At 44.1% G+C, this 19,979-nt stretch overlaps 1 protein-coding gene across 1 annotated transcript in view; it reads left to right on the top strand.

Annotated features, from left to right (window-relative positions):
* LOC116516457 (lysine-specific demethylase 4B-like) overlaps positions 1 to 19,979 on the top strand; it is a 175,515-nt gene that overhangs the window by 3,016 nt on the left and 152,520 nt on the right. The window lies entirely within an intron of this gene.

The following is a 19,979-nucleotide window of genomic DNA, read 5'->3' as shown; positions in this document are numbered from 1 at the left end:
CCGGGGGGGAGGGGGGGTTGGGAGCTCTTGCACTAGACGGACCGAAGTGATTCTGCTTGAAACAGCTTGGCAGTTGGAAGTCTTGAAATGCGTTTTTGCAGTTTGCCTAAACCGGCTTCATTGGTTGTAATCAATAATGGATGAGTTGTAATCAATAAATACTGCATGCCTACACCTTGTGGGTGTGAGAAGAGCAAGCAGTTGTTTTGATTTGCCCTCACGCCACCCTGCGTGGAGGTGCTTGATGCATCTGGTCAGCTTTTGACATTAAGAGATTTTGAAGTTGAAATATCAGCAGGACGCTTGTGTGTGTGTGTGTGTGTGTGTGTGTGTGTGTGTGTGTGTGTGTGTCGGGGCGCTGTGATCGGATTCCTTCGGCAGCCTAGTTTCCCAGCAGTGCGATTGAACTTCAGAAAGGCAGAGGGAGTGGGACGTTGGATTCCTCTGAACTGGTTTTAAACTGGTATGACATAATAGGTGAAGAAACGGTGGGGTCTTTGGGGCTCTCTGAGCTTGGTGGTCATAAGAAGTAAAGCGATTCTACTGTGGGTGATGACATTAAGGCCACATGAAATGGTTGGTGGCTCTCAGACCGGGAGGGTTGCTACCATTCCAAAAACCTACTTACATTTGTGTTATTCCGTGTGAGGTGGCAGTTGGCGATTTCCACTCTTAGCATTTGTGCCCAGGGACTTCCCACACAGAGATCCCAAGGAAACGTTTCACAATCACAACAGAATAAGCACTTGCCATAGGTATTGATTTTCCTAGATGGGTGGTCTTGTCATTCTGGAACTTCCTTTTCCCTCCCCTTCCTTTCCTATCTCTTCCCCCTCCCCTCCCCTGCCCCTCCTCCTTCCCTTCCCCCTTCCCTTCCTGTCCCCTCCCCTTCCCCTGTCCCTCCCTTCCGCCTTCCCTTCCTGTTTCTTCCCCCTTCCACTCCCCTGCTCTTCCTCCTTCCCTTCCCTTCCCCCTTCCCTTCCCATCCCTTTCCCTGTCCCTTCCTTCTTTCCCTCCCTGTTCCTTTTCTCTCACTTCCCGTCCCTTCCCCCTGCCCTCCCCTTCCTCATTCACTTCTTCCTTCCCTGCCCCCCTGCCCCCCCCCCCGTTCTCCTTCCTCCTTCTCTTCCCCACCCCTGCCCTTCCCTTCCATTCATTTTTTCCCCAATGCTTTGCTGTCAACCACTTTATTTTGGAAGCTTCAAAAGTCCCCTTGAAATTTACTTCCTTTTCTCCACTAGGTGACGCTAGTTGCACAGCTAGAAAATCTTCTGGCTGCACAGCTCTTTGATTAGCCTTTGGGATTAGCACAACAATGGAGCCGAGAAGCTGCATTGGCCCTTTATTGTGTATGCATTCCAAAAGTTACATTTTGTCTGGTTTGGTTTTCCAGCATTTCAGGCACCACAGCAGTAGAGCAGCCCTGGTTCCAGCAAAATCCTTACTCTTAACTAAATGATTCCTAGTGAAACGGGGGCTTTTTATTCGCTAGGTATTTTGCCAAACTGGAGACTGAAAGTCGGCTAAATGAGAATACTGTGCCTAGATTTGTTTGAAACAAACACCGTTTGGAATTGCAACCAGTTAAACAGCCTTGTTTGTTTTCTTGGCTGTAAACATCCAGGAATTAATTCACTCCCCCACCCTTTGTATAAGTGATATTTTTGAGGGAGAAAAGGAAATGATAGAATATAGCTCTAACTTAAAACCCTCCCCAAAACAGACTTTTGACAAACCCCTTGGTTTGCAAGGAGGAAGGATCAAATAACCAGGTGATAAAAAGGAATCGTCTCAATTTAAATCCTTGGAGATTCAATCCATTCCAATCAGAGGAGATCAAGTGCTACCTAATTAGATCAGCCATAAGCAGGATGTTTGCATTAAAGGCACAGTTTCACAACCTTGTCAATTGTAAGATTGTGGACTTCAATTCCCAGAATTCCCAAGCCAGCATTGCTCGAATTCTGCAAGTTGGAAGTCTTAGCATTGGCAAAGTTGGGAAATCCTGACTTAAGGGCATTTATTCAACAGGGATTCCAGATGGCTTAAATCTTAAATTATAACTTTCCTTGCCTGAAACTTTAAAATCGTAATTTTGTGAATGATGTTGAAAAATGAGCCACGGTGGTGCAGTGGTTAGAGTGCAGTACTGCAGGCTACTTCTGCTGCCTGCCGGCTGCCTGCAATTTGACAGTTCAATTCTCACCAGGCATAAGGTTGACTCAGCCTTCCTTTCTTCCAAGGTGGCAAAATGAGGATCCAGATTGTTGGTGGTAAGAGGCTGACTCTGTAGACCTCTTAGAGAGGGCTTTAAAAGCACTATGAAATGGTATAGAAGTCTCCTTCCTTCATTCCTTCCTCCCTCCCTCCCTCTTTCTCTTGCAAGAGTTCTGGTGGCATAGTGGTAAGAATGCAGCATTGAAGGCTCACTGCCAGCAGTTCGATCCTGACTGGCTCAAGGTTGACTCAGACTTCCATCCTTCAAGAGGGCTGTAAAGCACTGTGAAATGGTATATAAGTCTAAGTGCTATTGCTAAGTGCTAAAGGGGTTTGGCTATCTTAGAGCTCCATAACTGGTAATGTTGACCTGAGACTCGACATTGATTCCAGCATCGGGTTTCTCATAATAGCCGGGTGAGGTTCTCCTAGGACTGTGATGGTGAACCTGTGGCACGCGTAGCCATTTGTCAGGGCATGCGAGGTGTTGCCCTGTCAGCTGGCCAGCGCGCATGCATGGGCTGGCCAGCTGACTTTGGCCTTCTTTTGAGGCAATTTTTTGTCTGGCGAAAACTGGATCTATGGGGGGTTCCACCACAAAACCGCGCTCGACTAAACCGCGCCTGACTAAACTGCGTCGCTGACGTTATCAACAGGGCGACAACAGCGCGGAAACAGAAGCACGCTGTAAACCCTAAACCTAAAATTAACCCCTAAACCTAAACCTAACCCCCCTAAACCTAACCCTAAACCTAACCCTAACCTAACCCTGACCCTAACCCTAAACCTAACCCTAAAGCTAACCCTAAAGCTAACCCTTACCTTAAGTTGAATCGGCTTGCTTTCAAAGCGCTATTTAAAGTGCCCTTCTTTCTCCGCGCTGGCTGTTGTCGCCCTGTTGATGATGTCAGCGACGGTTTAATCGGGCGCGGTTTAGTCAAGTGTGGTTTTGACGGGTCACGTCTACGGGGAACCCGGATGTTCGGGAATGGACTTCTGGTTTGGCCGTAGGGTCGTTTTTTGCCCTGTGGAGCCTTCAGGGGGCTTCAGGAGGCTTCCCTGAAGGCTCCAGAGGGGGAAAAATGTACCTACGGACAAACTGGAAGTCTGTTCCCGAACCTCTGGGTTCCCTGTATGTATCTTTTTCGCTCTCTGGAGGCTTCAGGGAAGCTCCTGAGGTCTCTGGAGGGTGTCCAGAGTGGGTGTGGGAGGTTGTTTTCGTCCTTCCCAGGCTCTTAGAAAGCCTCTGGAGCATGGAGAAAGCAAAAAAACTACGCCAAAAGCAGGGGTAGTGGTGTCATGTGCATAGCATTATGGGTGCGGCATGCCCGCGCACAACCTCCTCCCTGTGCTCCCCCTGCTTTTGTCACAGGAGCCAAAAAAGGTTCACCATCACTGTCCTAGAACATTCACAGTGATGGGCTTTGCTTGTGAGATGAGATGAGATGAGATATTGACCCCGATGTTGTTTTTAAGGGCCATCTTTCCAACACCCAGAAGCAGTTTGTTCTTCTCACCAGCCCCTTTAAGCAGCTTCACTTTTCCCAACCCCTACAAAACGCCAGTCCCATTAGGTTTCATTCTCCGCTATTGTTACCGGAATTAACCAGTTTTCATAGGCAAAATCTGGTTTAATCAAACATACTGCAGTTCCCTTTGGTGATCATCTGCTGCGTTTAGGGGGATGGACCAGGATTAACGGTTTCCATCCCAAACCGTGAGATAGCAGAACAGAAGTTGGTGTATGGAAGGTTGCATTTGATTGGCTTCCGCTCCGCTGAGTCCATTATTAAAGGGATACTCCAGGATGCCTCTGACTAAGCCCCAAAACCTGATAAGAGAAGAAGATCAATTGCCACCTCCTGATGGGGGGAATCTGTAATCAGAAGGACCACTCCAGCAGATGTTGCTTTTGTACCCAGGCCAAAAGCAGCCTTGAGAAAGATATATTAACAGATTAATTGAAATCGGCCCTGGCCAGTGGTAGACAGCTGGGGATTTCTGCTTTGAAATTCTCTCCTCCAGGTTTTTTTTTCCCCCTCCAGGGACCGGCAGGGAGGGGAGAGGTTGGAAAAATTAAACAGCTTCCTCGCCAAGGACAGCTGACTTTAAGCTCTGAAGCTGTGGTAGCACATTCATTAAGGATAAGGTGAGCTGGTCTATGCTGGTGATGATAGAAGTGGGGCTTGATGAAGGGCGAGGGGAGTTTTAGAATAAAACAGCATAAAGAATTTTCTTTATTGGCCATTGGACACACAGGGAATTTGTCTCTAGTGCATAAGCTCTCAGTATACAGACCTGGGGAACCCAGAGCGGGATGGAGCCCATTAAATGGCTGGTATGAATGTCTGTTGTCGATGGAGTGTGTGTGTGTGTGTGGGGGGGTATTATTTTATCTTTTCTTTTTTATTTTTTCTTATTTCTTTTATATTGTGTATTTATGTCCTTGTAAGCTACTTTGATTGCATAGTTGATTGCAACTATGTCCCAGTTAAGAGAGTGATGCAGTGCCTCAGTGGCTAAGACGCTGAGCTTGTCGATCAGAAAAGTCAGCAATTAGGCGGTTCGAATCCCTAGCGCCATGTAACGGAGTAAGCTCCTGTGACTTGTCCCAGCTTCTGCCAACCTAGCAGTTTGAAAGTACATAAGAAATGCAAGTAGAAAAATAGGAACCACCTTTGGTGGGAAGGTAACAGCGTTCCGTGCGCCTCCGGGGTTGAGTCATGCCGGCCAAATGACCACAGAGACGTCTTCGGACAGTGCTGGCTCTTCGGTTTTGAAGCAGAATGAGCACCGCCCCCTAGAGTTGGGAATGACTAGCCTGTATGTACAAATGTGAACTTTTACCTTTTTTAAGCTGCCTTGAGTCGCCATGTCCGAGTCGGTGGCAATATAAAATTTCCAAATACATACATACAGAAAAGCAGCTAACTGATAAATCGCAAATCATAAGATACAATCATAAATCATAAATGGAGGAGCCACCGAATAAATAGAAAAATCATAGGGCGAGTAATCGAACATAATAAGGATTTCTGGGGACCCTGGCAACATGATCATTCCTTGTCCCCTTTCCCAAATAATCACATTTTGTTCCTGAATTCTTTGAGGGTGGGGGAGGCCATGATTTTCCTTTCTTATGTCTTAGACTGTATTTTCTCTTCGACCTTTGATTCACCACGGACCCCACAAGATTTAACTCCAGATTTCAATCCTAAACCCAAGCCGCCTTAGACCCATAATAATACTACTGTATATGAGGTTTTGTATAGACCAGCAGGGGGAGCTGTTGGATTTCTAGAAATATACAGCCTAGGAGCCAGTTGCTGCTGGCTTGCCTTGTTTCTGATGTGGCTGTTAATGACGCTTGTGTCATTTTTCTTTTGCCTGCTTCTGCCCCTGTGGAATAGTCTCCATTCCCCTCATCCTTTTTATAGAGTCTTCAACCCTGATAATGATAATCTTGGAGGATGCCTCTGGGGGGTTACTAGCGGCAGGAAGTAGGAACTCCACACGCCTGGAGGCCCTGCTCGGTAATAACAAAGGCAGGGCTGAGATGGTAATTTTAGATAATGGGTTCTCTTCCACCAACACTTCAGCCTTCCCAAGGTTTAAGGTAGCTCCTTCTCAGCAAAGCCTCTTCAGCAGGAGCTGCTCTGCCTGTCGGACCCCGGAAAATAGTCCCCGCTCTGTAGAGGAAGAGTTTCAAACCCCAACCTCAAGGATGGAGAAGGAAGAAAGTGTGTTTTGAAGGCATCTGAAATTGACTGGCAGATCCCAATGTAAATCCGGAACGGTCAGGAGATGGATACTCAGAGCTACCTTGAAGACATAGGCCCAAAGGGCAGACATTTTTAGAATGCTGGTAGTCCTCAATGTAGGACACAGTGGCTCAGTGGCTAAGACACTGAGCTTGTCGATCAGAAGGTCGGCAGTTCAGCGCTTCGAATCCCTAGCGCCGGGTAACAGAATGAGTTCCTGTTCCTTGTCCCAGCTTCTGCCAACCTAGCAATTGGAAAGCATGTAAAAATGCAAGTAGAAAAATAGGAACCACCTTTGGTGGGAAGGAAACACTGTTCTGTGCGCCTTCGGCATTTAGTCATGTCGGCCACATGACCAGGGAGACGTCTTTGGGCAGCGCTGGCTCTTCGGCTTAGAAACGGAGATGAGCACCACCCCCTAGAGTCGGGAACAGCTAGCACATATATGCAAGAGGAACCTTTACCTTTTAGTCCTCAACGTATGACCACAGTTGAGCCCACAATTTATTTTGCTAAGTGAGATGTTTTTGTTATGTGAGTTTTGCCCCATTTTTACGACCTTTCTTGCCACAGTTGTTAAGTGAAGCACTGCAGTTGATAAGTTATTAACCCGATGGTTAAGTGAATCCATCTTCCCCATTGACTTGACTTGTGAGAAGGTCACAAAAGTGGATCCCGTGACTCCGGGACACGGCAACAATCATAAATATGAGTCAGTGGCCAAGCTTCTGAATTTTGTTCAGGTGACCATGGGGAGGCTGCAATGGTCGTAAGTCTGAATGTCACTTTTTTCAGTGCCGTTGTAACTTTGAACTGTCACTAAACAAGCTGTTGTAAGTCAAGGACTACCTGTAGTGGTGGGTTTTTTTTGCTTTTAACTGGGGGATTGAAGAAATACGGATTCCCAACTCCATACATGCAGTTCACCAGCCATCATGTTAAGGTTAGTGTTAGCATGCTGGCTGAGGAATTCTGGGAGTTGAAGTCCACATCTTTTCAAGTTGCCAAGGTTGAAAAACACTGCTTTAAATCAAGAAAGGAGGTTGGAGAAGGATGCCACAAGTCAAGTATCAGAGACGAATCATGTGTTTACAAAGCTCCTTGGAAGAAATGATTGTTATAAAACAAACAAGAAAAGCCCAGACACACAAGGACCTTTTAGTTCACATGATTTGCTCAATTACATTTCAAGGAAACCGACTGTTATAAAAAGTTTAATAGGTCCTTTTCAAGAAGCAGGAAATGTGAAGTTATATACAACTTGTCTTAAAATTGTCACACGCAGATTAACAATAAAAAAATATGAGATCTATTAGAGTCGCACCCAATGTCATCTTTTAATAAACACGGTCTTCAGAGGTCCACTAAATTAAATTAGTTCCCATCAATTAGCAACTCAAAGATTTCATTTTTTAAGTCATCGATCCTAGGGGTGGAAGGAATCCTATGGGAATCCTCAGACCATTCAGGTAAATGGGTGCACTAATAGGGATGTCGGTCCAGGAATGGGTGGAGGAGAAAAGTTGCACTAAAAGGAGTCGCTATAGAATAGAATATTTGTAGCTAGTGGTTGAAATGTGGAGTCCTGGTGCTCTTTGAGCTTGGTTGTTTTCTTGCAGACCTTTCATGACCCAACTAAGTAACATCATCCATGCTAGAAGGAAATGTGGGGCTTCCTCTCTGTTTATATACTAGTGTCTTGGCTGTCAGTGTTGGTGGAAGTGTTTTTGGTGGTTCCTTGATTAGCCCGTTGTTTACTGATAGCATGTTTCTCTTAGTTGGTAGTTTCTTGATGGGGTATTATTGACTTCTTGATTGTTGGTCTACTGTTAATCTTGGTGCTAATATCTGCTCATTTGGATATTGATTGCTGGTGAGGTGTTTTGGGGTCCCCCTTTTTTTTGGGGGGGGAGTCTGTAGAGTTTCTCAGTCATCCGAAGTCAGGGTTGTCCCAAAGATGCTTTTTCAGGCGGCAACTGGACTTTCTTGCAGTTTTTGGGGAAGAGGTTTCGCTTCTCCTCCAAGAAGCTTCTTCAGCTGTGACAGAATAGTGTGGAATGGAAGGATTCCTTGCATCCACTCTGTGCTTCAGACTCTCTGAAATGGGTGTCAAACTCTCAATGACACGTTACTGTCATGTGACATATTGCAACTTTCCCCCCTTCGCTAAACTGGGGGTGGGCATGGCCAGTATATGACGCATCTGGCTGCGGGACGCAAGTTTGACACCCCTGCTCTAAAAGAACACAAATGACCAATTGTCTGCAAGGAGGATAAATCCTTCCATTCCCCCACCATCCAGTCAGAGTTAAAGAATCTTCTTGGGAGGAGAAGTGAAACGTTTTCCAAAAAAAACCCAGAAAGTCCAGTTGCCTCTTGCCTTTGTGAGGAAGGAGGACGTTCCTAATCTTGAGAGCTATAAAGCAAAGAGCCAGCCTGCCCCGCTGAGGGTGAACACCTTGGGGTGTTCATACTTTGAGCTTATTTTTTCAATAGTAACATTATTAAAAATCAGAGTGGGTCAACCTATTCTCCAAAGCACCTGAAGGTACAATAGATGAAAACTAATCGAGGAGAGAAGCAAGCCTAAAACGAAGGAGAAGTTTCCTGACAGTGAGAACAATTAATCAGTGGAATGGAAGTTGCCTCCAGAAGTTGTGAGTGCTCCATCACTGGAGGTTTTTAAGAAGAGACTGGACAGCTACTTGTCTCCTGCTTGAGCCACAAAGCAGACTAGAAGACCTCCAAGGTCCCTTCCAACTCTATTAATTCTGTTATAGCAGGGAAAATTAGACAAATACCCACTGGTAGATCTGCATCAGATTTTTCCAGCCACAATTTTGTTTTTGCCTGAGATGATTTGGGAAGTTTATTGCGGCGCTCAGAGAAGTGCCAATTGGTTTTTCTTTCATTGTCACAGTGTCTTATTTAGAAATATTAGAAGAACAGAGTTGGAAGGCACCTTGGAGGTCATATAATCCAACTCCCTGCTTAGGCAGGAAACCCTATACTGTTTCAGACAAATGGCTATCCAACATCTTCTTAAAGACTTGCAGTGTTGGGGCATTCACAACTTCTGGAAGCAAGCAACACTGCTATCAGGTCTCCCCTAGTCCTTCTTTTCATTAAAGTAGACATACCCAGTTCCTGCAACCGTTACTCATATGTTTTAGCCTCCAGTTCCCCTAATGCTCTTTGTTGCTCTTCTCTGCACTCTTTCTAGAGTCTGGATTTAGATCCAGTCCAACCTATTGGGTTAGAAGGCAAAGCCTGAGACTCCATTGCTCATTGGCTTGTCAAGACTTGGGCTTCTTCCACTTTGGAAATGAGCATATTTTCCCCCATGGGTTGTCCGTCAGATGGAGCAGGATTCAGAGGGCCAGGTTATGCAACTGCTATTTTGGCGATAACAACTTCAGAGCTTCCTTGCCTTCCTGCAGAGGATTTTTGTGCTGCTAAGTAGTTTCTCTCCAGGCTTCCAAGTGGGGAGCCGCAGGGCTCATTGTTGTGTTTTCCTTTCTATAATTATAGTATACAGGGTGGGTTTTTGTTTTTTTCATTCTGTTCATTCTCTGTTCTAATTACCACCTTTTTTTTCTGGCTAGCCCTCAGTTCTCTTTTCAAATCGATAGAAACATATTTTATGCAATTTAAAACAAAGCATGTAAAACAATAAAAAGATTAGCCTACATTAGAACTTATAAAACAAATCAATAGCTCACCAGCAATGGAGCAGAACTGTCAAGAGACTCCTGTGCCAAGGTGAATAAAAATATTTTTTAACATGGGTGTAAATTAAAACAAAGTTGGTGGGTTCTTTATCTGTGGGGGGGCCAGGGCAGAAAAGGCTTTTTTTCTGCATGGATGCCCAATGAAAAGTGGCTTCAGCAGGAGCCTCTCCTAGCCCCAAGTCAGTTGAAATTAAAACAAAAACTGAAAGTTTGGCTGAGCAGCCATTTGAGCTCTCTTTGAACAGTGTCTCCATGCATCGGTCTAGCCCCATGACAGCGAACCTATGGCACCCGAGCCCAAAATGGCACACAAAGCCATGCCACCCGGTATGCACACCCCTTGCCTATTTGTCTTCTGGGTTTCTGCTGCATATGTGCGTGCGATGAACAGCTGTCCTTTGCGCATGTGCCAGTGCTGAAAATGGCTGTGTCCATGCGCACCGGACAACTGATCATCGGGACGCACATGAACACTAGAACCTGGAAGTTTGGCTTTTCCAGAGCGTGTATAAGTTGCACCAAGATTTCGAAAAGGTAAGTAAGAAAAAAAGGTTTTTGCCCTCCCTGGTCCCCAGCAGGCTTCGACAGGGCTGGGGACCAGGGAGGGCAAAAACTTTTGCCCCTGTTTTTGCAAAAAATGGATGGAAAATGCCCCCACCCTTTTCTTGCAAAAAAATAGATGGAAAATGTCCATTTTTTTGCAAAAAATGGATGGAAAATCCCCCCCTTTGCAAAAATGGATGGAAAATGCCCCCCCCCCTTTTTTTTGCAAAAAATGAAGATGCCCCCCCTTGCAAAAATTGGATGGAAAATGTCCCATTTTTTTTGCAAAAATGGATGGAAAATATACAAAATGTTTTTTTGTAAAAATGGGCATTTTTGCCGAAGCCTACAGACTGCTGCTGGGGGAAGGCAAAACCGCCTCCGTTTTTCACAAAAATGGGATGCAGGGGTGGGGCTTCGGGAGGCCAAAAATGGCTGTATTCGGTGTATAAGATGTACCAACATTTCCATGCACTTTTTTTTGGGGGGGGGGGCGGCATCTTATACTCCAAAAAATACAATATATATTCTTTGTAGCTAAAGCCACTGTTAAGATACAAACCTCTGTTTACTGTATTTGCTCCTGAGTTCTTCCACATAGTCACACTGTGCCCACTGACTGATATCCCCAGTTCTAAGTTGAAAAGGCAGATGGTCAGCCATAAGCATGTTGTCCTCATTTTCTGACTGCAGGAGTCTGATCCCATTCCCTAAAATGGACATAGGCAGCGCACACGGTGAACCACTAAGGTCTCCCTGAAATCTGTCAACTATGTGAATGGTCACTAAATGAACTGTTGTAAATCGAGGAATACCTGTGCTGGTCATAATCACCCCACTGAATTGCAACGGGAAGTCTGGCGTGAGGGAGTCCAACTTGCAGAGTGGGGCTCTTGTTGGAGACTCACTTAAGAGCTGCAGTTTAAAAAAGGTTGTAAAATGGGAGCAAAGCTCACTTAACAGCAGTCTCGCTGAACTGTGGAAATTTTGGGGTTTGATTGTGGTCATAAATCGAGGATCATCCGTAGGGACTGGTTGGACCCAGATATTTCCCTGCTGCTGCCATTGCTTCCGCTCCTGCTTCTCTCCCTCCTTTTTGAGGTCTTTTCAAAAGAGTTTTTGCTGGGACTGTGGCTGACAAAAGGGTCAGTTGTGTAGCTTTGGGGGAACTGGGTTACATAACTCCTTTGACAATTTGGTTAAAAAAAAGACAAAAAGCTTCAGAACGAAAATGTGAAACGGTTTCCTATTAGAACATCAAAGTCTTGTGGGACAAATTGAAGGTAAAGAACCAAAGAGGAAATTCAATTATTGGGGGAAGCCTTTTCGTCTGCATCTAGGTAGTTCAGGTAGTTCCCCACTTACAACCAGTTACTTAGCATCTATTCAAAGTTATAACAGATCCCCCTAAAGGTACTTGTAACCCGATTCTAAAGTTCTATTAACCAGTTTATGATGTTTTAGCTAAAACCCGATGTTTACTTCTGGGTTTCAGCAAAAACTCCTATGGCGAATCATATGTTCTCTTCACAATGGTTATTTAATGACCGCCATAAAAAATAAGTCTCCACTATGTTGTAAGTTAAGGACTACCTCTAATTGGGATCCTTGGCAGACGCCTGATAGTCGAGGTCTCAGAGGTGCTTTTTTTCAAGAGGCAACTGGACTTTCTGGTTTTTCTTTGAAGACATTTTCCTTCTCATTCAAAAAGCTTCTTCATCTCTGTTGTGACATGATTTTTTTTAAAAAGTTACAAATTACACACACACACACACACACACACACCCACCAATTAAAACAATTTACATCAGGGATGTCCAACTTTGGCCGCCAATCTACCATGTTTTCCCCAAAATAAGACAGGGTCTTATTTTTTTTTGACACCCGAAGTAAGCGCTTGGCTTTATTTTAGGAGAAGGCTTATTTGGGGAGGGGGGGATTTTAGTGCATGCGCTCAAAACCGTGATTGGGCTTATTATCCAGGGAGGTCTTATTTTCGGGAAAACGGAGTATGAAATGGTGCCACTGGGCTCCTTTTTTATTTCTTTGGGTGGGGAAGAAGGAGGAGAGACAGTGGGGAGGGCTCTCTGCTCCAACCTGCTCTGGTTAACTCAACTGAAAGAGAGATCCAACCTAGAACTAAGGAGAAATTCCCTGACAGTTAGAACAATTAATCAGTGGAAGGACTGGCCTCCTGAAATGATGGGTGCCCCATTGCTGGGGGTTTTCAAGAAAAGATTGGATTGCCATGTGTCTGGAATGGTATAGGGTCTTCTGTGTGACCAGGGGGTTGGACTAGAAGACCTCCAAGGTCCCTTCCAACTCTGTTATTCTGTAATCCCAAATGCCTTCTTTATTAGGAGGCTACTTATGAGGTGTGCTGCTATGGAACTCACAAGGAAAAATGATGTACATCCCAAGAGGCAGACTCTGTAGTAATTTAAGTGATGGACGGGAGGGCTACAGCCCAGAGCTATTAGTGGCTGACGGGGGAATTGTGGGAGTTGAAGTCCACAAGTCTGAAAGTTGCCAAGTTGGACACCCCTGGTTTAAATTTTGATTGGCAGGAGAATACAATGCATATAACTGCTAACAATATAATTAACAAACAGGTGTCTGTACCAACACTGGATCCTTCAGCCTGAGGACAGAACCATGTTTTAAGAGTCTTCTGAAAGGCCAGCAGAATTGGGGGCCAGTCTAACATTTAGGGGTGCCATGATTCAAAAAGTGGGGGCTGTAGCAGAAAAGACTCCTCCTGGGTTGGGCCCCATCAGCTGATATTTCTTGGTTGATGGGATCCATCCCATGACCTGGTGGGATGGGTGTAACTGGAGACAGGTAGTCCCTCAAATAACCTGCTCTCATATCCCACACCTGATCCAGGAAGGCGCTTCTGTTACCATTTAGAATTGTGTTAATGCTCCCTGCCAAAGGCCCTGCCTACCCCATTCATTGCAATATTGCACAATGTAAAACTTTGATAGGTCTAAATGTTTTTATAACCTGCTAATAAAAATTCTGGTACCATCAAGCTTAACTTGAATTAATCAGTCATTTTGTAGCTCCTCCTTCAGATAAAAAAATGAGTGGATGTTTTCAGTCTCTTCAATTATTGAGTGATGATTTTTTTGAACCTACAGATACACACTTTAGCTCCAATCCTTAAAAAACACATGCATTTATTTTAGTGTACAAAATACACAGTCAAATATTAAAACAGCCAATGCATAATTTTAAAAATGTTTAAATAAAGCACAGTATTACGGTTGTGTTATGTGCACAGTATAATTACATTTCTGAAAAGCAGAGGTTTTTCAATGGATTTGTGTGAAGGCTGGAAGAATAATTGTTAGCAGACGTTAAGTTTAGAAGTCCCGTCTCTTCAATCCTGTCCATTGGGAGGTGGGGAGCAGGTCACTTTTTAAAATTAACAAGAATGATATGTCCATCTGACTAAAAGTCTTAATTAAAAATTAGTTAGAATCAGTGTAGGACACTTCTGCAGAATTGCATGCCTGAACATGTGTGTATGCACACAAGCACACACACACGGTTTCCTCTTTTTCAGTTTTAAGGTACTAATCACAAAATGTTGTCCTAGACCTAGGCGAAAAGATAGCTGCAGGTTTTCTGGCAAAAGATTTGATGGCCTGTAGGATTCAGGAAGGGGCAGAACTTATAAATTGAAACTGTTGTGAAGTTCAAACAAGACAGACACCGACTTCAACGGATAAATAGAACTGCAGAAAAAACACTGGCTACCAATCTGCCTTCCATTGAGAACCTATATACTGCTTGAGTCAAAAAGAGGACTGTGAAAATATCTACACACCCCTCACATCCTGGACATAAATTGTTTCAACTTCTACCCTCAAAACCGACGCTATAGGACACTGCACACCAGAACAACTAGACACAAGGACAGTTTTCCCCCGAATGCCATCACTCTGCTAAACAAATAATCCCCACAACACTGTGAAATTATTTACTAAGATTGCATTACTATTCTTCTTCTCTTCCTTCTTGTATCTATCTCTCCCCACTCATGACTATAACTACGTTGCTTGTATCTTTAAATTTTATATTGTTTTGTTTCCTTGTACGATTTGATTGCTTATTAGTAACCTATGACTATCACTAAGTGTTGTATCTTATGATTCTTGATAAATGTATTCTATTTTATTTTCCTTTATGTACACTGAAAGCATATGCACCAAGGACAAATTCCTTGTGTGTCCAATCACACTTGACTAATAAAGAATTATATTTTCTATCTATATTCAGAATAATAAAATAACAGTGTTGGAGGTCTTCTGTCTAGTCCGACCTCCTGATAAAGCAGGAGACCCTATACCATTCTGGACAAATGGCTGTATCCAATCTCTTCTTAAAAACCGCCAGTGATGGAACTCCCACAACATCTGGAGGCACTGATTAATTGTTCTAATTGTCTGGAAATTCCTCCTTAGTCGTAGGTTGCTTCTCTCCTTGATTGAGTTCCATCCGTTGCTGCTGCTTCTACCTTCTGGTGCTTTGGAGAATAGCTCAATATTTCAGAAAGGGGAAAGGAGTTGATGCACAGTAGCTTTCTCCATCCTTCAGAGAAGCTGCATTTCAGTTGCCGGTCCTTGAATGTAGAGACTTCTGAATTGTTTAACAACACCCTCTAGGCTAGTCGCAGTACAGATCATCAAGCAGCCCAGATCATCATCATCTTGAAGTCTTTTAAACACCGCTCTTCAATTTCTGCAGCCTTAACCATGAATGGCTTACGTGTCAGAATTGTCCGGCTCTTCTTCTCTTGATTTCAGAGGGGAGTCGGGGGAGGAAAACAACCACCTTTCAATGGTGTCAATCACTGGATTCCAGCATTGGAAAGCTGTTGAATCCCAACTCTCGGCTCAATCGAAAGTGAAGCAGGCCCAACATACGGCTGTCTAGCCTCTTCTACTTGAACACATTTAGCGGAAAGAAGAACCCATCGTGCTTTTCAGTAACTGCCAGGCTCACCCCACTTTGGCCGCCACCGGAATCTTTGAGGGTGGGCTGCGTATGTTTTTATGAAGAGGAACGGGACGGCCGAGGCTGTTTGAATTGCCACTTCCATGAATTGGAAAGGATCCCAGAGTGAATGGCAGTTGCTTGGTGAGATGCACGATATGGGAACGATGCCAGCATCGCCGTAAACCTTTCCTGGATTAGGGACTGGCTTGGACGGACCAACGGCTTCTGCTTCACTTAATAGATCTTGCCAGATGGTTACCATAAATTGCAGCTTTTGGATTTAAAAAAAAAATTCGGAGAAGGGAAGGTGTGACACAACCCCTGTTTAAAATGGTATTCTCTCCCCCTCCCTTTCACTGGAAAGTGTCGATGGAGATTCTCAGTCATCCAAGTCATGGTAGTCCCAAAGGTGCTTTTTTCAAGAGGCAACTGAACTTTCTTGGTTTTTCTTTTGAAGACATTACACTTCTCCTCCAAGAAGCTTCTTCAGCTCTGACTGGATGGTGGGGAATGGAAGGATTTATGCTCCCTGCAGACAGCTGGTCATTTGCATCCTTTTGAGCACTTGGAGGTTTCTCTGTGTCCCCAGGGTTACCTGAGTGGTGCTCCTGGTTCTTTCAGTCTGCGATTTTCCCTCTGGAAATCCATTCCTACTCCCACCCCATTCCAAGGGTGCCCATCCCAAATTGTACAGCTAAAAGCCTGTAGAGAATTCTCAGTCATCCAGGTCATGGGTGTCCCAAAGACCCCTTTTTTCAGGAGGCAACTGGACTTTCATGAGCTGAAGAAGCTTCTTGGAAGAGAAGCGAAACGTCTTTAAAGGAAAACCAGAAAGCTCAATTGCCTCTTGGGGAAAAAAAACACCTTCGGGGACCTCACTGGAAAGATTTAGCTGACGATACCACAGTCGAGAGTGTCCTACTATCTTCTGCTTGGCAACGGGGTTTACTGTGCTCTACATGATGACGCAAAAAGAATGTGACACTTTTTTTCAGAAGATGTGCAGGAATGTCTGCAGATGCCCCGGGGGCTTGATTTTGCACATGGCTGCGGTTCATTGAAACAATCCCCCCCCCCCCCCTTTAGAAGCAAGGAAAAATTGAACACAAGCCCATCAAATAGGACAGCAGTGGCAAAAAATAGATAGTGGGATTGCTCTATGCCCAAATAGTGGGTGTTAAAGAAAGGCTGGCGATCGATTACAAGTAGTCCTCGAGTTACGACCACTGTTGAGCCCAAAATTTCCATTGCTAACTGAGACATTTGCTGAGTTTTACAACTTTTCTTGTCGTTCAGCAAATGGCTGCGTTTGTTCGGTTAGTAACGTGGTTGCTAAGTGAATTGGGCTTCCCCCACTGCTGGTCAGAAAGTGGCAGAAAGGGGGATCATGTGACCCCAGGGACACTGACCGTCATAAATATGAACTAGCTGTCAAGCATCCAAATGTAAATCACATGACCATGGAGATGCTGCAGCAGTCCTAAGTGTGGAACACGGTCCTAAGTCCCTTTTTTCAGTGCCGTTGTGACTTTGAACGGTCACTAAATGAACTGTTGTAAGTCGAGGACTACCTGTATCTGATTTACGAAAGGAAGATTGTAGGAAAAGATGGTTAAATGAGTTAAAACAATAGAGATGGGAAGAAATCATGGGCTGAACTCTACATTATTCGTCTTTAGCAACACAGAGAGTGGATAAATGTGGCTGGGCCGCACTGGGCCACCGATAGCACAGCTTTCTTGTCGAAATGTTGTGTGCAGAGTGTTGTCTCCCCTGCACAAACCTGTTTAGTAGTTATTTGGATTTGAGAAATAATTTCATGGCATCGATGCCACCGTAAACATTTTAAGGCTGCCTTCCTCTGTTCTGTTTGCACAATGGTGTTAAGAGAAAAAGCCCAACTCTGGCACCTTAGCAAAAATGTATTCTGCACTAGGCCTTTTTCTTCAGATACTGAATCTTTGCATAAATGAGCTTCGGAAGCCATCCTGAACTGAGGGCGTGAAAAACAGCCCCATTGTGGTACAGAGAATTAGCACACACAAGCCTTTTACCCATTATTCGCACAGTGGCATGACTGTTAGCTCTTTTGTGCCAAGTGAAAGGGGCAGTTTGCATATACCAGCTGGCACAGGACAGGAACAGCTGCTCCGCATTGCTGCCATTTTAGGGTTTCTCCCTCCCCTTCCCGCGTTATTATACATTTAAATTTTACAAATACAATAGAACAACAGAATTGGGACCCCGGAGGTTTTCCAGTCCAACCCCTTGCTCAAGCAAGAGTTTGAGGTCACCGGGCTGTTGGACTGACAATTGATTGGAGATTGTGACTCAGGAGGGAAGTTTCAAACTTTTGCTTCTATTGGCTGTAATTCCGGATCCAGTTCAGAGTCAGAATTACACCGAGTCCTTGCCAATTTAATGTCTTCCCAATACATGGATTTGAAAAAGAATATGGGTGCCTTGGACTTTAATTTTTGGGACATGTTACTTGCAGGCTTGACATTTTTATCATTTCAGACAAATGGCTGTCCACACTCTTTTAAAACACCACCAATGTTGGAGCAACTTCCGGAGGCAAGCAGTTCCACTGGTTAATTGTCCTCACTGTTTGGAAATCTCTCCCCTGTTCTAGATTGCTTCTCTCCTTGATTAGTTTCCATCCATTGTTTCTTTCTCCTACCTTCTGCTGCTTTGGAGAATACGTGGAGCCTCCTCTTCATGACAACCCCTCAAATATTGGAATAATGCTCTTATGTCTCCCCTAGTCCTTCTTTTCATTAAACTAGACGTACTCAGTTCCTGCAACCAATCTTCATGTTTTAGCCTCCAGTCCCCTAATCATCCTTGTTGCTCTTCTCTGCACGCTTTCTAGAGTCTCCACATCTTTCCTTTATTATGGCGACCAAAACTGGATGCCGTATTCCAAGTGTAGCTTTGTCATATATTAATGGGAACTGACCATTCAGAAAGTCTACTTACTCTTTTCAAGAACATTACGAATTGCTTAGTGGTTCCTAGAGTCCAGTTGCCTCTTTTCTTCCTCTGCATCATAGGAGCATGAAGTTGGAAACAGCTACGTGGATTATCAGATTCAGCCACCTGTTCTGTGCAGCGATCCAACTTAAAGCATCCTTCAGCTGAACATCTCCCCTGAAAGGGGACAGCATTACTTTAAGTAATTGGTTTCGCTGCTCATTGGGTCTTAACTGTTAGGAGGTTCCCCCCCCCCTTAACATTTAGTTGGAATCTGTCTTCCTGCGACTTAAATCCATTATCTCTGTCTTGCACTCTGGAACTGGAGTCTCCTCCAGCATGCTATCATTTCAGATATTTGAAAAGGGCTGACAGTCTGTCTTCTTTTTCCAAAACGTGCCTAGATTTTTTACAAAAGTGTTGGATTCGGGAGACATTTTAAAAATGTATCCTTTGGGGGGGGACAAGAATGAGTGAAATAGAGGGTGCTTCTCTTTATAGTTACGGCCTTGTCTAGGAGATATTATGCCAGCAAGGTTTTATCTAACCAGCATACATTCAGCAGTTGATAACGTGGTGTTTTTATTATTATTATTTCTTTCTTCTCCCAGTGCAAATTTATTAAATTTCCTCTTCTGGAGTAAAAGATGTAGGATTCTCTCAAAAAGCCCATTGGCTCAGATAAATGGATTAATGATGATTGTAGATCTTGCAACAGCTAGTAGAGAGAAGGTATTTCTATCCTGCATCATATTTCATATAAGAAGGCATTTATGGTTTGGAATATAAGAAGTTTGTGAGGAAAGGAAGAAACGGATAGGTTTGTGCAGCAGTGGTGACAGTGAAGAAGATGCTCATGGCTCTGTGATACCTTCCTTTCTTTATTTTTGCAAGCTTGCTGGTGAATCTGAAGTTGCAACATTGGGAAATGAACAAGATTTGATTTCCTCCCCCACTATTGGCTTTAAGTGATCATCTTTCCTCTTCTGTCTGCGAACCCTTTGATCTAAACATGTCATTTAAAGCTTGCAAGATATTCACTTGCATGTGAGTTTCATCCTTTTGAATGGAGATATGAAAGAATAACAGAATGACTAATTGAAAGGGACTTCAGAGATCTTCTAGTCCAACCCTCTGCTAAAGCAGAAAACCCTATATCATTTCAGACAAGTAGTTGTCCAATCTCTTCTTAAAAACCTTCAATGTTGGAGCACCCACAACTTCTGGAGATTAGCCGTTCCACTGAGTAATTGTTGTAACTGTCAGGAAATTTCTCCCTAGTTCTAAGTTGCTTTTCTCCTTGATTAGTTTCCACCCATTGCTTCCACCCTCAGGTGCTTTGGAGAACAGGTTGACTCTCGCTTCTTTGTGGCAGCTCCTGAGATATCAGAACACTGTTATTATGTCTTCACTGATCCTTCTTTTCATTAAACTAAACATACCCAATTCCTGCAACCATTCTTTTGTGTGTTTTTAGCCTTCGGTACTCGAAGGAAAATTGACTGGGCTGGCTTCTCGAAGGCTTGATAGTGTTTGTAGAGAGAGCTGCCTAGGGCTACTTCATTCTTACCTTTGCACCATCCCTGATGATTGAATCAGACAAGAAATCCCCCCCTCCCAAAATGTGCATTCTAAGCTTTCCAAAAATTACAGCATTTTTGTGATATTAGCATGAGAATGATATCAATGTCGGGGTTCCAAATAGCATCCAAAAGTAAATCAGAGTCCAAGGCAAAGTATTGCT

This window comes from Thamnophis elegans, chromosome 1 (assembly GCF_009769535.1).
Source record: "Thamnophis elegans isolate rThaEle1 chromosome 1, rThaEle1.pri, whole genome shotgun sequence".
NCBI lineage: Eukaryota > Metazoa > Chordata > Lepidosauria > Squamata > Colubridae > Thamnophis > Thamnophis elegans.
This window is presented reverse-complemented; position numbering and strand designations above follow the sequence as displayed.